The 18,514-nt window shown below is 41.9% G+C and overlaps 1 long non-coding RNA gene across 1 annotated transcript; it reads right to left on the bottom strand.

The window, feature by feature from the left end:
* Positions 1-229: 229 nt before the first annotated feature.
* Positions 230-18,103, bottom strand: LOC119502539. The gene is made up of 3 exons (XR_005210096.1): positions 18,090-18,103; positions 4,985-4,991; positions 230-519 (listed from the first exon to the last, which is right to left on the bottom strand). It is a non-coding gene; the product is annotated as an uncharacterized LOC119502539 (long non-coding RNA).
* Positions 18,104-18,514: the final 411 nt, after the last annotated feature.

Genomic DNA, 18,514 nt, shown 5'->3' with positions numbered 1-18,514 from the left:
TTCCACTAATATCCCTGTTTCCATACAGCCGTGCATACTCCGATTAACGTAATCGGTTGCGGACTGGACCGTGCGAACACAGCCTCCCTCTATCATTCCTTCATCCACCTTCTTGAAAAGGTTGGCGTTGCGATATTGGCGCATATCCATAAACCTGTTAATATCCAAGTCTTTCATAATGTTTAGAAGTAAGTGTGTTTCTCCTTCCGACCAGAAATGTGCGCTTTTTTTTTGGGCATGCATCTCTGCAAACTGTCAGCTAGTTTGTTTGTGTACAACGCACAAAGCTGGCCGCAAACAGGCAAGAGGTTGTGTGTCACAAACTACCATAAAAACCCCAGCTGAGACGCATATTGTGAATGTGCTGCGTCCAAAGAATGCTCTTAAAACCTGAATAATATTGGCATATCCCACATGTCTTAATTGGAAAATGCTCCATTCGGAATAAGGCCTAATTCAGAATATCCAAACTGAACATGCTTGTTCACATGACCTGTATCAAATTCTGAATATTGTCATCTATTTTCTTCTTTGACTTGGCTGACAACAGAGAACCAACGGTTGTAATGCTGTGTTTTCATTGCTGGACTGCATTTTAACAATGCAACATCCCGAGGCTGGGCATCTCAGACTAATCACACTGTCATCTATTGTTTCCAAAGTGGGCAACGACTCAACATCGAAAGGCTGAAAAAAACAGATCCAATAAAGTCTGTTGATGTTTGTGAAGAAAGACCCCAAAGGGGCAGCGCTGTGGTCAAAAACAGATGAAGGCAAATGGTTTGAAGATGCTCTGTCAAAGTGTTTTTGAGACACTTGGAGGTACATGGACTTGACCGAAGGGGTTGCCTTCTGCAGCTATCTTTGCAGGTCTGTCTTTGAAGTGATTCCACCAAGAGTAGTTTGAGGCACGTCAAAGATCTTCCGCTTCTCTTTTCCTTCTCCTTTGATGTGAGTCCAGCTGAGACATCTCTCTCTTTCTTTCTCCGGAAGTGGAAGCGGAGGAAGGGAGGGGGTGGAAGCTGCTGGCCTGACTGCAGCAGAGACGGGCTCCATCGTGGTGTTGAAATGCTGTCTGAGCTAGTGCAGGGCTCAACTCTGGAAACACCAAGTGCACTAAATAAAGAGAAGTTGCAGGCCTCTGGCTGTCCACCCACGCACATCGAACAATTTAGAGTGATAAGACGCCAAATGTCCCCAAAGCCTTCCTCAATGAGACTGCTATCGTATCCGTATAAACAGCTCCAGAGACCTGTTCAGATTGTTGCATCCATTCAGTGAATCCAGTGAGGTCAGATGTTATTCAAACGGGTAAAAGTCACTGAAGTCAAAACATGGCTTTCAGACGGTACGGTGTATAGTGTACATTGGCATGATTATGCAGAGCGTAGATGTGTAAACCAAGTCTGTTGCTGACAGGTAAGGCCTGAATGAGCGCACATAACTGGACCTCTTTTCTGTCCATCGTCCTCGGTGTTTCATCAGGGCCAATACTGCACAGTTCCTGTTATGCTTACAGTAATTAGTACATGACTACAAAATCATAACATCAGCAGTGTCAGGTTCCTGCTGCCCAAAATGCTCGCTTCTAAAACAAACTGTTGCTGGGAAGTGCAGGTTTTTGAAACGGTGGTGATGGTGGCGGTGAGTACGGTGGGCGGTGTTTGGCAGTGGCGCGGCCCCTGTGGGTTTGGAGGTCCCCTATGTTTATGCTTTTGTCAGACACTGTGTTGGCCCCCGGGCCAGGCCCCCAGAGGACCCGTCCTGGCCGCTGCTCACGCTCCTGTCTGCTTGCTGTGACTGCTCCATAATAAATAAGCAGCTGTGGTCCTGGACCTGCGCTCTGCATATTCTCACACAACCTACTGTAAATGAGAGGGGAAGCTGCCCCCAGCCCGGCACTTCACACACTTACAGCCAGCCACACTTACTGTGTTACACAACGCTGGATGAGGCCAGCATTAGCCTTGCTATATACAGTATGTGAATCATATACTGGACGCAGTGGTTCACAATTCAGTTCCTGCCTGTCCACATCTTTGTGTTTACTAATGCGAATAGACAGCCCGGTCGCACGAAAAGGCGTATGAAGGACACGATAATGCACAAGTCAAAAGCGTGCAATAAGAATGCCAGTCTTTCTTTTGGCATGTCATTTTAACGCCACATAGTCTGTACTGACTGCAATGTAAATGCATCCGCTTGAATAAGCTTCACTCAGAGCTAGTGACGTAGAATTAAAAGTGGGAAAGACTGCTTATGGGTCCAACAAACACAGGGCTTTCAACCAGGAGACCGGTGTCTTGTTTTGTAAGCTATGTTAGTGACGTGTTTTGTAGTGACGTTTGTGGCGTGTTTTCCGTAATTATGTTACATTGTTTACATACGTATTTTACTTAGTTACTTATTTTAGGGACAACCATGATGTTTTTCCTAAACCTAACTAAGCGGTTGTGTTGCCTAAACCTAAGTGAGTGGTTTTGTGGCCACCGGCTGGTACTGCACCTTCATACTCGCGTGCAATCTTCACACCTTGGCGAGACATAACGTGACACGCTATCCATTACACGCTTTGGCGGGATAATGGGTTAGAATAGTTGACAAAACAAATTTTAAATAATGTGTTTAATGATTTTGGCCTGTAAGAACTTGTTATTACCATTAGGTTTGGTTTCCATGGGTTACTGCATCAATTTAGCATAAAAATGAGCAGAATTTTAAACCCGAGTGAATTATTATCTACAGAATACCTCTACTCACAATTAAAAAAAACAACTCAATTTCGTTAAATAAACATCTACTAAAATAAATGATTCACTTAGATTTAAATAAGATCTGATGTCATTTGTTTGGTGATATTAAATGAATGGGTTCTATTACAGACGGTAGATGTGGGGTCAGAAACTACGGACCGAGAACCTAAAATGTCGGCACTGAAAATTCAGGGTACGTTTTCAAAGGTGAAATTTGTAGGATTTGGCGGCATCTAGCGGTGAGGTTGCAGATTGCTACCAACTGAAACGCCAAGCGTGTAGGAGAACCATGGTGGCTGACGGGAAAATGGAAAACGAGAATGGCCCTTTCTAGAGCCAGTGTTTGGTTTGTCCATTCTGAGCTACTGTAGAAAGATGGCGGCCGACTCCGTGAAGAGGACCCGCTCCCTATGTAGATATAAACAGCTCATTCTAAGGTAACAAAAACACAACGATTCTTATTTACAGGTGATTAAACACTAAGTAAAACATACTTTATATTCCATTTCTGCCAATAGATCCCCCTAAATGTTACACACTGTTCGTTCAAGCTTCTAAAACAGTTTCCGTAAAAGTTCCTATGACTGAAAAGAGGCCTGAATAAAGCAAAATACAGTCAAACATAACATCTTTAACTGAGGAATAACAGCATGAGAGAATCCTGCCTTCTGGACCCATTTACACATCACTGCAGCATATATTGCGGTTTTAACACTTTTGTAGAGATCATTAAGCTACAGAAATTTCATTTGTCAAAAAGCTTATTTTTGACACCATGGGTACACTTGCACAAATCTTCAGATCCACACTCCCCTGGACCCCATCAGAGCAAGCTGGCTGGAGGGTACTTCCACGCTTCAGAGAGGTATCAAAACTTTTACATCAGCAGAGGAGCCTCAGTCACGGCGCTGAGTCTGAACTTTTTCTGACAGATATAAACACACAGATATAAGTCGGCTCCTCGCAGTCAGGGGGTTCATTTTCAGGGAAGGCCCACAGTTGGCTGAAACCACAAAGCGGTCATATAATGCACATAGAGCATAAACGCCGGTCAAATGGGCCCTGGAAGGCACCTTGGGTACGATTCGCTTTCAGCTGAAGCTTAGAAAACTCTGGTAATCAGGGTGGCTGTGGGGCTAACCCGGACTTATAAGAGGCCCTGATGACAGAGCTTCAGTTTAGTATAGCCATGCTCTTCAAACATATGCACTCAACACTTCTACTATATTTCATCAGGATTCGGGTTGATGATAGTAATGTTGACATTAAAACAGCAGCGGGTAGAAATGGAGAAAATATGATTTAAAAAAAAGTTATTTTTATAAAACGGTCATTATATCCTGACAGTAGTGCATGAGACAGGTAATGTGAAAAAAATCATGTGCCCTCCAGTGTCCTCCGGTGCTCCTAATGGCATCTGCAACAACCAATCAGAGCCAAGCTGGAGCCTTGTCGTCTCTGAGCAGCTGTCAATCACTCGCAAACTCCGATCAAACGGTCAAACTAGGCAGCGCTGATCAAATATGAATCAATATTCTGTTACTGTAATGTCTATTTCTTGCCTCAAATGTTTTCAGAAACATCTTGTAGTGTACTGTTTAGCTGTAAAATGAGAAAGTTTGTGACCCGGCAGCCATGTGAGATCAGTTGAGGAAATACAAAGCACTGCCCACCAGCCGGGGCAAACTTTCTCAATTTTTTAAAGCCTGAAAACAGAGTCATGAGGAGGTGCAGAAGTCTAGTTTTCTCTCAGAAGACTTGAATTACAATATGCTGAAAGGTTAATATGGAATTGTTGCCCAATGACGCCAAAAACATTCTGCCTACTGCAGCTTTAAGTTGCAAGTTAAAGATGAAGAACAATATTTCCTTGTGAACTGAAGGCTGTGTCAATATCATTCTTCTATCTCACCTCTTCACACAATAGCAACATAATAAGAAGTTTGCACAAATATTTATAGGATAGTGCATAGAGGTAGAAAAGGCGAGTCCATAGTTGGCAGAAAAAGACTAAAAAAGACCTTTCAAAATCTCCCCACTCAAACTCACACTCTCGTACACACTTTCTATGGCATGCTGTGTGAATACGAAATGCAAAGCAAACTTTGGGCTTGGTAAGCATCATTAAAACGTTGCCGCTTGTTATTGCATGAACCAAACGCCTCCAGCTGTTTCAGTTATTACATAACATGTCAATTCTGTCTGCTCCTCCGTTTACGGGAGCCTTAAACGTTTTCACTGTAAATGACAACAAAATGTCACACTAACTCTGACAGTAAAGCCTGTATCTCTGTGTGTTTGTGTCTGCAAACCTGACCTGACAGTGCAGACATACTATCATGCCAGATGTCTTGGAGTTAGCCCACGCAGCCTCCGCTGGGGCTCAGGGGAGAGGCCAGACATGGCTGTGTGACGGCCAGAAGGAAGAAGCTTGTGTGGCTCTAAATCCTTTTTGTCCTTCCATGAACATCTTTCTAGTTTGCATAAGTGGAGGTAAAGTTTGGTGCTTAAAAAAGAAAATACACCCTCCATACCAGCTGATATCTGTCAGAATATTTGATTTGCTTACCAGGACGCTATTATGCAATGGAAAATAACTTCTTATTAATGACCTTTGCTACTTTTCTTCACGTAGAAAACCACTTATCCTGCATTAATCCTTTGTGAATCTAAGATAATTTCTCCCTCAATTAAACTCAGAATGTGGATGTTGCAACACAACATCTGGCGCTTAATCAGCTGGGAGATGGTGTGTATGTGTGTGTGTGTGTATGTGTGTGTGTGTGTGTGTGTGTGTGTGTGTGTGTTTGCAGCCTGTGAGTATTTACATGTGTACACTGGAGGAAGCAGGGCCTCCAGGAATTTGATACACCATCCCACTCAGGAAGAGAGCCCGAGTCACACACCAGATAACACTTTGGTAGAGTCGGAGCGCTGGATGTTTGGTTAAAGCCGCATGCATTATGCATGCCCTCTCACTGTAAAAGTAACCATGTGTCAAAAGGCTCCCATCATCGTCACTCCGCTCGACAGATCCGCTTCCATGGTACAGGGGTCCCTCAAGGAGACCCGGGCTCAATATTGGAGGGGAAATCAGTCGTGACACTAATGAGGCCCAAGAAAAATGCTCTGACATCCAGTCCAATCCTCTTTATTCATAATATTCTGCGGGGAAGTTATTTCGGATAGATTTCATCTGTCAAACGATCTCCTCAAGTCATTTTCAGAGGATGTGTTGTACTCGGAACACATATTGTCAAGACAACTATCATGCTGTAACTTCTCATAAGGCCCGATGAGACAGATCTCACTATCTTCCCTCCCATTTGGCTTCTTTCTCCTTTCCATCTGCTCAGTTCCTCCTGGGGTCGGTTGATGGGTTATAAATTCTCGGCTTGTGTCTCGGCTTGTTTTAGTAAACACAAACCTCCTTTTTGCATCAACTCGTCCTCGCAAGATTTTATCTGCTTTGGCGTCTTCTGATGCACAAAAGTTGCCACTGCTCCTCCTTCATGTAGTGGGAATCCGGTGGAGTTGTGCTGGGAACCGCCTCGCCAGCAGGCCGTCGCCTTTGACCTGCGAATAGCAGGAAGAGGAGGAAGAAGCCGAGGTTTGACCCTCAGGGGGCCATTCCCAGACAGGGAATCTAGAGCGCTGGAGGAACATGTGTGGTTTTGATATCCGCTGTGCTGCTGGACAGGAAACAGAGGTGAATGGCACGGGGAATCATCTGTTGATCATCTGGGATATTGGGCTCCACCTGTACCCTATAGAAAACCTTCACGCAACAGATTTACAGCATGTGAGAAAAGGAACATTTGACATGCTAAATGGGCTATATTTGTTGCTTCAATGTAGAGCTAAAACAATCCTAGCCTCCTGTAATTTTGCAACTGTGGCATCTCCTTCACCAACAGAGGTTATGGACATTTAGAATATAAATAACTGAGTTTGCCCAATATGCTTCTGCAAAAAAAAAGCCAAATCAGGTTTGTTTCAGTATAAAAAAAAATGATGGATGAGCTGCAAATCCTTTGAATATTCAGATTTTTATATGCTAGCTGTGAAGCCGTGTCTTGGTGTGAGGTTGCTTCTATTTTAGTTACAGCTTGGGGGCTGCAGCAGACACTGTGGCGCTGCAAATACCAAGCAATGTTAGCCTGGCTGTGCTGCTCGAGGGGGTTTTACACCTGAATGTGAGAAGGCCCGGGGACGTCAGAGCCTTGTAAGCCAGAAGACCCCCTACAGCGCCTGTCCCAGCCTCAACTGTGTGTCTGCCTGCAGAGCGCCTGTCAAAACAAGGATTTCTTTTGGTGCGGGGGCTTTAAGTGAGTCGTGGCTTTGACAGTGATGAATGGCCTCGTCCATCGAATATGAATTTGCGCCCACAAAAATTACAAACCGAGATAACTTTATTTGTACAACGGAGCGGGCGATAAATTCAAATTCAGCACCTGATGAATTGGCATATATATGATCTGTACTCTGTTAAAAAAAAAAAAAGGTCTCCTGGTGATGCTTTGGGGAATGAAACAGCAACAGTGTGGTTTTCTGGTATATAATAGCCTGTTTGCTTTCAGTTCCTTCAAGAGTGATTAGCCTTCTCTACGATAACAAAAGCGTACCTGTCGCTCGCAAGAGAATCACGCTACAGGCGCGTAACGCGATCCTCTGAGCCCACGGGCTGTGAACAGCGGCTTTATTGATTTTTTTGGAGGTAGTTGATATTGTCACATTTAGAGCAGCACGTTGGATCTGTTCTCAAGGAGTCCAGCCATGTGCGCTAAAGTAAACAAATTGCAGGGGGTGGGGTCATGTTGTAGGTTGTGACACATGCAGATCTTGTCAGGATCAGGAGGAGCATGTCGGGTTGATGACAAGGCAGAGGTGGTCAGGAAAACCTGATCTCTTTCCTCAGGGAGGACCGGTGTACCGTGGCTTCCTGTTTAGGGGGACAAAGCCACGGTGTACCTCAAGACGCTGTATCACCTCTCTACCATCCCACGTCAAGCCACATCACCTCCCACTCCGCCCCCATCCATCCCCACCTCCACGCGCGCTTTGATTTCCAGCCAAAGCAAACAGCAAACTGCTGGCAGCCACGGTCCCCCGTTCCCATGGCGACGGCGCACAAGGGCACAGCGTCGGCCTTGATGATTTGGATCTGCAGGGGACGGACAAAGAGGCCAATTCAGAGCCAGCCGAGAGATTTGGATGCAGGCAGAGCTTTCTGCTGGACACTGGGCCTGAATACACAAGAAAGAAAAAAAAAAATAAATCGGCAGCGTGCAAGACTTATCGCATCCAATCAACCGAGTGATATTAACACATCCTGTCACTTGGAGGAGACTTGCTGAACAAAGAGGGCGCTTGTCAGGGTTGGATGGGACCAGTAATAGGGGTGTAATGGGGAAGGATACAACTTCAGCAAGTGTAATTAACTCTGTGTACTGTTGAGAGAGTCATGCTGTGTCTGGTCTAAGAATACAGCAGAGCTGTCACAGTAAAGAGGGCGAGGACGTATGCAATCTTTTATTTGGTTTCAATTTATACAGACAAAATCACCTAAAAGGGCCACTTACTAGCTTTTTTTTTGGAGAGTGCAACCATATCTCAAGGTGACCTCCCTCCAATTGAAACGACAAATATCCATCAAAAGTTACTGACCATAGTTATGTCTGACCAACAGAATTGGATTCAACGAAACCTCATACAACGATTTGTATATCTTATGAAATGTGATTCCTCATTTTTTGTGCACTTTCTTACGAATGTCCAGCAATATGTGTCAATTTCCGCTCGTTACATGCATACCGTCTTTTCAAAATAACCTTCCATCTTCACAGGAAACAACTTGGTTAGGTTTCTACAACAAAACTACTTGGTTAAGTTTAGGAAAAAATCATGGTTTGGCTTAAAAAAGTGGCGTAATTTAAGTACGGAAGTTACGTGACAAAAAAATCAACGTTGACTTCTGGTTTCACACGTGACATGAACAGCGGTCTCCTGGACAAAAGTTTTTGTCCCTCCCATCCAACCCGACCTCCTCCCTACGTCGCTCTTTATACTTCTTGGTTCACAATTACGTGGATAACATACAAATTGATTTTGTGGCATATATACGAGCTACGAACGGTGTACGAGAACAGCCTGATTGATTGAGCATCATTCTGTAATTATTGAGTGATTTGGGAGAAATAAATGCGGAAGACATAAATGTGCACATCAGATGTCTCTAAAATCAACTTCACTTTTTTCTTACTTTAAACAAGATTTGAGAAGAAATATTAACTTACAGATTTGGACAGTTGCATTAAAATAAATCACAAATCAGTGGCTCTAAGAAATACTGTAAGACCTGGAGACCCTTTTTGACATACTTTCATAACACCCAAACCGCATAGCATGACGTAAATCCTAACTCTAGCCTTGACATGAAAAATAACTCCCGGCTTCATGGAAATAGTTACATCTTTAGTTTTATTTCTTGATTCGTGGACATTGTGCCTTATATCTATTCTAGATAATCAAGGGGCTGCCTTACTTTATCACTTTATTGTTGTTATTTTTATATGATAGTACATTGGTGTATATTTGCTAACAATTTGGAATACTTTTGCCCAGCGTTGGGAATATTTTCCTGAAAATTTCAATAAAAAGATTTTAAAGAGAAAGAAAATAATTCATAAATTGTCATTGAGTTCAGTCACAGATTGTTACTCACATTATAGTGTCAGATAAGTAAGATCGAAATGTGTTTTTCTTTAACAGACAGCCCACCAAATTACTGTAAAATGTTAATATAGTAATAATAATTTGCAATTTTGAAGTATGGTAATAAGTGTAATACATCGTGAATCTCTCTGTGACAGCTTAGTTTTCATAAAACATCACTCAGATCTCCCCAAATTCCTTAATACCTATTAGTTGAAGTTAGTCTAAGTCTGTTAAAGCTCTCAAAAGTAATTCATTTCTTGAACGTCATTTATTTAAAAGTCAAGCAGCCACTGTGGAAACCAGCAGACTGCAACGGGTGAAATGCTTCTTTTGCAATTAAGCACAACTTTCTATTAACGCCTGGGGGAAAAAGGGCTGAGATATGTGATCTGTAACTCAGACAATTTGTGCCAAATAAAACCTGAATAAATCAAAGCCATATTTCAGCGTTGCCTCACCGAGATGTAAATCTGGGTCTCAGAAAGGCTCTGTGGCCTCGCCCTGGGACTGGAGGTAGTGTGTTATTGTTGATTAAAATGGATTATGGGTGAGATTACAGTCTGTCTCCTCCCAAAGTCCGCTCTAAACTAGCCCAGCGCCAGCAGCCCAGGTCACTCTGAAGAGAAATAGACTCGGTGAGAGAGGCTCTTTCAAAGCAGCTATACAGTCTGTCTGACTCTGAGTGTGGTTTCAGTGTCACACTGGCTTTTTCTTTTTTATTGGACCACAGAGAGGGAGAGGGGTTGATTGAGAGAGAATGAAAGAAAAAGAAAGAGGGAGAGAGAGAGTGATATATGACACCCAGACAGAGGGAGCGACAGCTATCAATATGGGCCTGTGAACTCGTCAGACCGACCGGTGCTGTCTGCTGGTGGGCAGCGAGTTTGTGGACTGCGGCTGCGGTGACCAGTCCTCACAGAGCTGGAAAGATTGTTTTCACATCTCTGCTGGAACACAAGTTCATGCATACATAGCCAGGACAGCTTTGACACTGATGGAGGAGCTCCATCAGTGAATAAACTAGCCTAAATGCTCCAGGATATTCATTCATGAATGAGTCTACAGCCATGCTAGCGGTGTGAGGTTGTACTGTACACATAGACAGCATATAAGAAGTGGACTTAGTCATCGTGACATCACCCATTGGTTTGCAGACTGCCGTTTTGAAGCCTTGAGTTCGGCATTTTAGCTACTTTTCCTCTCCATTAGACAATGCCCAATGGGCAACTCCGGGGTCTGAAAAGTGAAGCCAGTGCCTTAAACTTGCATTCTTTCTTATAGTCAGCAGGGGGCGGCACCTCTGGTTGCAAAAAGATGTCTGATTGTATAGAAGTCTATGAGAAAATGAACCTACTTCTCACTTGATTTATTATCGCAGTAAACATTGTAAACATGAGTTTACAGTATGGTCTCAATCGTTAGTTTCAAGCATAGACTGTATATAAGAAGTGGACATAGTCACTGTGACGTCACCCATTAGTTTGTGGACTGCGGTATTGAAGCCTCGAGGTCGGCATTTGGGCCGTCGCCATCTTGGTTTTTTGCAACCAGAAGTGACACAAGAGGGTGGAGCTAAGTACAACCGAACGCTGAATAAGACATTTTTAGGCGACCAAAATATTACAATTAACTTTCATGAACAGAAAACACACTGTGAAAGGGTTAAAGTTGTAACACGGACAACTCCCAGACCGGACAACGCCGTGGTAGCGACCTGTCAATCACAAGGTAGCCACGCCCTAAAGCATCCCATTACATGTCCCTTATAGAGTAAAAAGAAAATACCATTAACTTGTGAGGGAAATGTCTACTCTTTGATTTTTGGGTTGGTGGTAAAATTTGATAAATAATGCAATGACTACATACTGTACATGCTGATAATCAAACATTCTTACTGTATTAATTTAGATATTTTTCAAAGTAAAAGTCCCTAGAAGTGTATGATTCAACTTTTTCCCATGGTCTAGTGTTAAAAAAGTTAACAAAGATCGCAATAAATCGTAATATCGAATAACAATACATATCGAATCGGCACCCAAGTATTGTGATAGTGATTGAATCGGTGTATGTAGGCTGTCTATATGTACTTTTGCCACTGTTTGCAATGTCTGATTATATGCTGAACTGCATTTTGTTGGACAGGTACTTACTGTGTGCAACGACAATGACAATTTATATATAATTAGCCTACAGAAAGTGCTCTTAGATGTTACAGTTTAGAGAACTGTAAAAGTAAAGTAAAGAAACCATATTTACCTGCAGCTATCACACACATCTGATTTTGTATTAATTCAAAATTGAATCATCTTCATTGTTAATGCTGCAGTAATATCACAGTGTATATCCCTACAATCACACTTTGTCAAATGTGATTTTTTTCCCCCTAACTTTTCTTTTTGAGTCTTCTACGTCTCCTGTATGTCTCCGTATATTTAAAGGTAGCGCCATGAGATTTAAGGTCCAATTAAGATAACAAGCACGAGGTCATAAAAAAGACACTCACTGCAATTGACTTGATTACCCCTGGCTTAGCTAGAAAAATCTTGAGGGGACGGCTGAAGTGTGTGTAACAACCAGAGTGGTTCTGTTGTCATAAGGCAGTATTTATTTCTGTTTTTAATTAAGGAAAATGATTCCCATCTGTTGAAAGGTTATTGTTGTACCCGTTATAAAAGGCTTCAGCAGAACAGTTGATTAATTGAGCATGTCTTCAGTGCCGCACTCGAGCTCTAGCTGACCAACCAATTATCATAATCCAGGGCTGTTTATTTTTTCTCCGCTGCCAGTCACGACGCGTCGGCTGAGCCGGTGGTTTTACACCGCCAGGCCTGGTGACAGGAGATGCTCAGTAGCCAGTGAGACGGAGGGAGGAGGCAGGACAAGGTCTGTTCAGTCTGTCAGTCATCTAAAAGGCTGTAATGACTGAAAGTTGATCTGTCTGGGTTGGCTGAGCTACCTGTACACTACTGACAGGGATGAAGAAAACACTCACACATTCAGATCACATTAGTTCTGAACTGATTTACTGTATATGCTATGATTTGTGTTTCTAATTTTCAGGTTCAATTTGTGGTCTTTTCATATCCCGAGGCCACACAGTGAGAGGACTTCACTGCTGGTGTCACAGAGATTAACAAGTAAAACTTTCACTTTTTGCTTTAGCCTTCTAGCTTCGCTCTCTTTTAGAACAAATACCGTCTCAACAGGTAGTTATAGCCATAGACTATATATAAGAAGTGGACGTAGTCACCGTGATGTCACCCATTGTTTTTTTGGACTGCCGTTTTGATGCCTTGAATTTGGCGTTTTGGTCTTCGCAATCTTTTTGCAACCAGAAGTGACACGAGAGGGTGGAGCTAAGTACAACCGAACGCTGAATAAGACATTTTTAGGTGACCAAAAAAGTTATAAATAACTTTCATGAACTGAAAACACACTGTGAAAAGATCAAAGTTGTAAGATGAAAACACGGACAACTCCCAGACCGGACAACGCCGTGGTAGCAACCTGTCAATCCCAAAGTAGCCACGCCCTAAAGCATCTCCTGCTTTATGGTCTATCTGACTCTAAATGGGACCATAATTTACTAAATGAACATCATGCTGTATTGAAGAAGACTTGAAACTAGCGATAGAGACCATAAACTCATGTTTACAATGTTTACTGAGGTAATAAATCAAGTGAGAAGTAGGCTCATTTTCTCATAGACTTCTATACAATCAGACTTCTTTTTGCAACCAGAGGAGTCGCCCCCTGCTGGCTGTTAGAGAGAATGCAAGTTTAAGGCACTTCAGCATTGGCTTCACTTTTCAGACCTGGAGGTTGCCCACTGGTTATAACTGGCTGCATTACTGATGCATTCATTGTATGCATTCTCTAATGGAGAGGAAAAGTATGGCTGTGTTTACCCGTAGCTCCTGAAAACGTTGGAAATGTTCAATCGGCTAAAATAGTAACATCTCATACTTTTATTGGCCAGAAAGCAAAAAGTCAGGTTTCAACGAGGCTCTCTATTTTAAAGTAATTTTGTAAGCCACTACGTTTAGATGACACATTTGCTGTTTCCCGTTCCAACCAAGGGAGCTTAGTCACATTATGGTAACCAACGTTGCTGCGGCATGTCGACAAACGTCGAGTGCATTAATCAAACGTTGCCCACAATTGTTTTGTTTTCCAACAAAATTAGGCATGAACTGTATGTCTTCTATTTAAATTTTTGGCAAGAGAGAGTAAATGTCAGAGTTAATAAGAGGTTATCGGGAAGGGAAAAGTAATTAAACTCCCTCCCTTCAGAATGAGTCCTTTTACAGAACATGCTGGCGGATATTTCTCCCTTTTCCTCTGTCTAGACACGCAGGGCAGGACTGCAGCTCACATACTGGACAAAAGGGCCATACAGGTCTCTAGAGAACCGTGAAGACCAATCCAACATTTTAGACTTCTCTGACCTGGGTTACGTACGTGAAAGAAACTGGGGAAACCACCATACTTACTACTAGCTAGTCAATTTGGGGGTACAGAGCGGTTAAAAAGGCCTTAACTACATTTTTGTAAAGGGGTGACTGGAACAGAAGCCACACATATTACTGACTTCAAGAGTGCTACAATAAGCAATGGTGGAGCTCCATCACCCCAAAGCTGACCTGGTAGTCTGGTAATTTCTGGCTACTGTGCAGGTAGCCATTCTCAGTTTAACAGTGGCCAGTAAGGAAATTAAATTTCCTTTCCCACTCTACATGCTTGATAATGGCCTCTTCCAGAAACCTGCTCCCTCCTGACCTTTGCTTCCACCTGTTATAGTCCTGGTCTGCCTCATGTCACTCACCTCATAACATTGACAACACCACTCCACCGGGCGCTAATTGCTACATTCACGACTCGGTGTCCCGGCTAATAATCCCGGACGACTGGCAACATGCGTGCCCTCACGTTAAACCCTTTGGTACAACTAGTATCTCTGTGTCGGAGTTAACGACAGCAGATGTGATCATTTTCCCAGCATATATGTAGTTACACCTATTTTCTATTGAAAAAAAAACAGATTTCCAGGTTAGCTCAACAGAATCAGTTACTAACGCTTGTAAAGTTTTTCTCAGGGGGAAACACAATATATTGTTTGTTTCCTTTTGCTTGGGAACAACTTGGTGGGAAATTAGAGCTATCAAGTGTGAATGCAGCCATTGTGCCAATATCTATGACGGCGTATTAGGGCCATTGTAGGTGAAAAAAATATATAATTGTGGAGCCAGGGGAGGAGGGTAATATTCCAAGAAAAAACAAGTTGTAAAAGTCATAAATTTACAAGAAAAAAAACTAGGATATTCTCCGAGATTGAAGCAGCAAATTTACAAGAAAAAAATGGGATATTCTCTGAGATTAAAGTGGCAAATTTACTAGAAAAAAAAATAACAAATTTGATTATAAAGTCATAAATTTATGAGAAAAAACCCCCGGAAAAAATAGCAAAACCGTCATCTTGTAAATAAATACTAATATTGGAGAAGTTACAGGAAAGTAGAGACAAACAACTTCTATCTTTGACTACACAAAGGCGTGTGTCTTTTATTTCAGTACAGCTAACACTAAACATCAGCTGTTGAGAAGGCGTTACCATAGTTACACACTGAAGCTTTTAAGGGACCGTGTCCAATTGTCAGTGTCAGTGTGAAGGGAAAACAACACAGAAAAGGCACATTACTGCTTGTGTTGAACCATAGATTATGGTGAATTAAGTCCTTGGAGTTTGCGGAATACCCTGCTGCCCTTGTGACCCGCCATGGATAAACAGATGAGAAGAGTCCGCTACAATATAATATATTTTGCACTCCAAGTCTCACGTTACCACAGTGTTTAACGGTGGCATATGTGGTGTAATGCAAAGTGAAGCATTGTGGTCCCTGAACAGAAAAAAATCCCCCTATTTTTCATTGCCACGGTTTCTGTACTCCACTATGTTTCATTAAATTATGTTTAATGTAAATTTACGACTTTATAATCGCGCAAATTTGTGAGTTTTTTTCTCGTAATTTGCAACTTTAATCTCAGAGAATATCCATGTTTTTTGTCGTAAATTTATGACTTTTATCTCGTAAATTCTGAGTTTTTCCTCAGAATATTAACCCCCTCCCCCGGCTCAATAATCATTTTTTAAACCTAAAATTATGGCCCCAATACGCCGTCCTAAATATCAGAAGGGCTTGTAAAGTTTGTAAATTTTACATTATGGAAAAATATCTCACACCAGGTAAAAAATACTGAAACCGTCATCTTATTTATAACAAAAAAGCAAATCTTGTAACTGAAAATTGCTTGAAAGACTGATATCACTTGAAGATATAATGATATTGCATTTGTTAAAATAATCACCATGGCAACTACCTCCAATCAATCTCAATCCCAATCCAACCTGTGTTCCTGTAGTCTGAAAGGTTGGCCTGTTGTGTAAATCGAAGGTTCAGTCATCCATGGAGGAGGCATGAGGCTGTGACCCCTCATATTCTCCTCTAACAGGAATGTAGGCTGCTGAAAGCATCATTAATTGTCAAATCACACAGAGACCCTAAACATCAGTGGCCCACAAGGACATCCCATAAGATTCCTGTCAGCAAATGCATAAAAATGTATTGCGTGCAAGTCATACATGTTTATGTTTTTATTATATACAAATATTAACCTAAAAAACATTGTAGTTTTCTTGGAAAATAATATTTTGAATATTTAGCATGTCATCAGTTTGGTTTTTACAGTATGTGATAAACATAAGAACTCTCTGAGATATAATGTTACGAGTTAAAATATCTGTTAAAGTGCCACTTTCAGCAGCTCGTAAAATCCCCAAACTGTACCCTCTCCGCCAAACGACTATTTTTCTTATCATGTACAGTATCAGACTGTGAAAGTGGAGCAATAACATCCTTGAGTGTGCCTTTAGTTGCCGTGGCAGCAGCAGCCGTCTGTGGAGGAAATTAAAGTGAAATACATCTCCCCGCCTGGCTCTCGCACTTCACGCACCCATAAAGCACTTCTCCGCGATTGTCATCTTTACAGCCTACACATCGTTTAAGGAGATTTTTCATGTGGCCGAATAAATCAATTGTTAAAATATTTGCGATCTACCTAGCAACAACAAGCAAATGCAGAGAGCATCGCTGGCAGTGAAAGAGCGGGGCTTGGTGTGTGTTCGACAATCAGCAAACTGCATTAATGCCAGAAAAAGTGGAGTAAAGGACTCCAGTTTACTGTTCAAACTGTATTTATTGGGCACTAAATGCAACTGAACAACTGTATATAAACCACCCAGGGCTGAACAGGTTTAATCATCAGCTTCTGAAAGTGTTACATAAGAATTAGTGAAGTTTTAAAAGTCTTTAGTGTTTGTGTCTGAAGCTCAGGTTGGTCGGGACCAGCCTGCAAGCGCTCACACTGAAAGGACCTTTTCATCCATGACAGAATGAATCAGATGCATAATTTGGAGAAAGCTGCTGACAGAAAATCAGTTAGGAAAATATTTGGACGTTCATACGCTCCCCCCAACACATCACATGTTAAAAATACAGAAAGTTCCTGCACATGCGTGCGAGATGCAGGAGCCGGGGCGCCTGGCCGTCCTCTGGTCTCACTCCATCCGCCCCACACGCTCTGTAAATATCCCATCATCCCCAGGTGGTGGAGACACTAGTCAAGGCCAGGAAACTGCCAGCATGACAGACACATGTCTTACACTGCTGCCCCATCTTACTCCCAGCTCCACCTCCACCTCCACCTCCTCTTCAGATCCCATCCTCAGTCATCACACCCCTAAAAGTTGATAGATAAATAGGAGGAAATTCTGGTGTATTTCAACCTGATGTAGTTCCCATAATGCCTCATTTCCACATAGCTCTATGAACGTATGCAATTCAACTGGAAGTCCATTCATTCGTATGGGAACCTCCGTGATCTCTGATGTGTTTGCAAAGGTCCTCCATCTGTTTTTTGGGGGTTTTTTTGCGACTCGGTATGTGCTTCGAGTATGTTGAAAAATTTGATCTTTTACTTTTAGACCATATGCATCACAGGAAGTTTGCATTTTATGCTTCACAGATTACCGAATTAACATTTTTTTCTAAGTAAAAAGTTTGATGGCAACACTGGTAGCATGCTAGCTGACTGTTCAACATATAGATTACATGAATAGTGGCTTATACATCTTTATCAAAAAGCTCACAAAACGACGGTGGTGTTCTATCCATCCGTAAAGAGATGCGTTTCCTTGCGTTGAACACTTGGGGACGTACTCCATAAACTATACAGAATTAAGAAAAAGTAAAAGTGGCAAATGAGACGTTATGGGTCATAATAACACTGCACAATGCTTATCTCTGAGTCCGACGGAAAGTAAAAACAGAAAGTGACTCCTGGAATAGCAATGTTGTCTAACTTTAAGTTAGGTTTGATAATACTTTCTATTATCTGGGTTATGGTTTGGGTGAAAGTCTCAAAGGAATGCCTGCCTTTCAGGAGACATACAGTACTGTATGCTACATTAGAAACATACCGCTGCCATGCAAATAAAATGGGACCATGAGTTCACAATTTCTGCAAGTGGTTCATTTCCTGGCAGACGGTATGTAGCAGTACATAAAAGTAGAACAAAGTAACTCTAACCCTCAATTTTACCGACCCTCAATAATAATTACCATTCCCTCAACCATTACCGCAAGGACAACATTTATAATGGACCAAAAAGAAAAAAAAAAAGCAATTGAATATGAAGCTGCATAGTCATTTTGAAAATATATGACATCCTGGAAAGTATTTAATTTAAAAATGTGACATAGAAAATTAAAACTTTAACATTATTTTCAAACTAACCTGGAAAGTGGTCAAATGGGGTCATTTTAATTTGACAATCTTAAGGCTTAAAAATGACATCTTTGTATTTTACAATAAGATCGTTTGTACTTTTCTGTTTCATATGTGCTGACGGGGATACTATAAAAAGTATTGAAGCCAGAGATACAAACATTTGCACGTTTAGAGGAGAAGTCTGTTTTTTTACTGAT

The sequence above is a fragment of the Sebastes umbrosus genome, chromosome 14, assembly GCF_015220745.1.
Source record: "Sebastes umbrosus isolate fSebUmb1 chromosome 14, fSebUmb1.pri, whole genome shotgun sequence".
Classification (NCBI taxonomy): domain Eukaryota; kingdom Metazoa; phylum Chordata; class Actinopteri; order Perciformes; family Sebastidae; genus Sebastes; species Sebastes umbrosus.
This window is presented reverse-complemented; position numbering and strand designations above follow the sequence as displayed.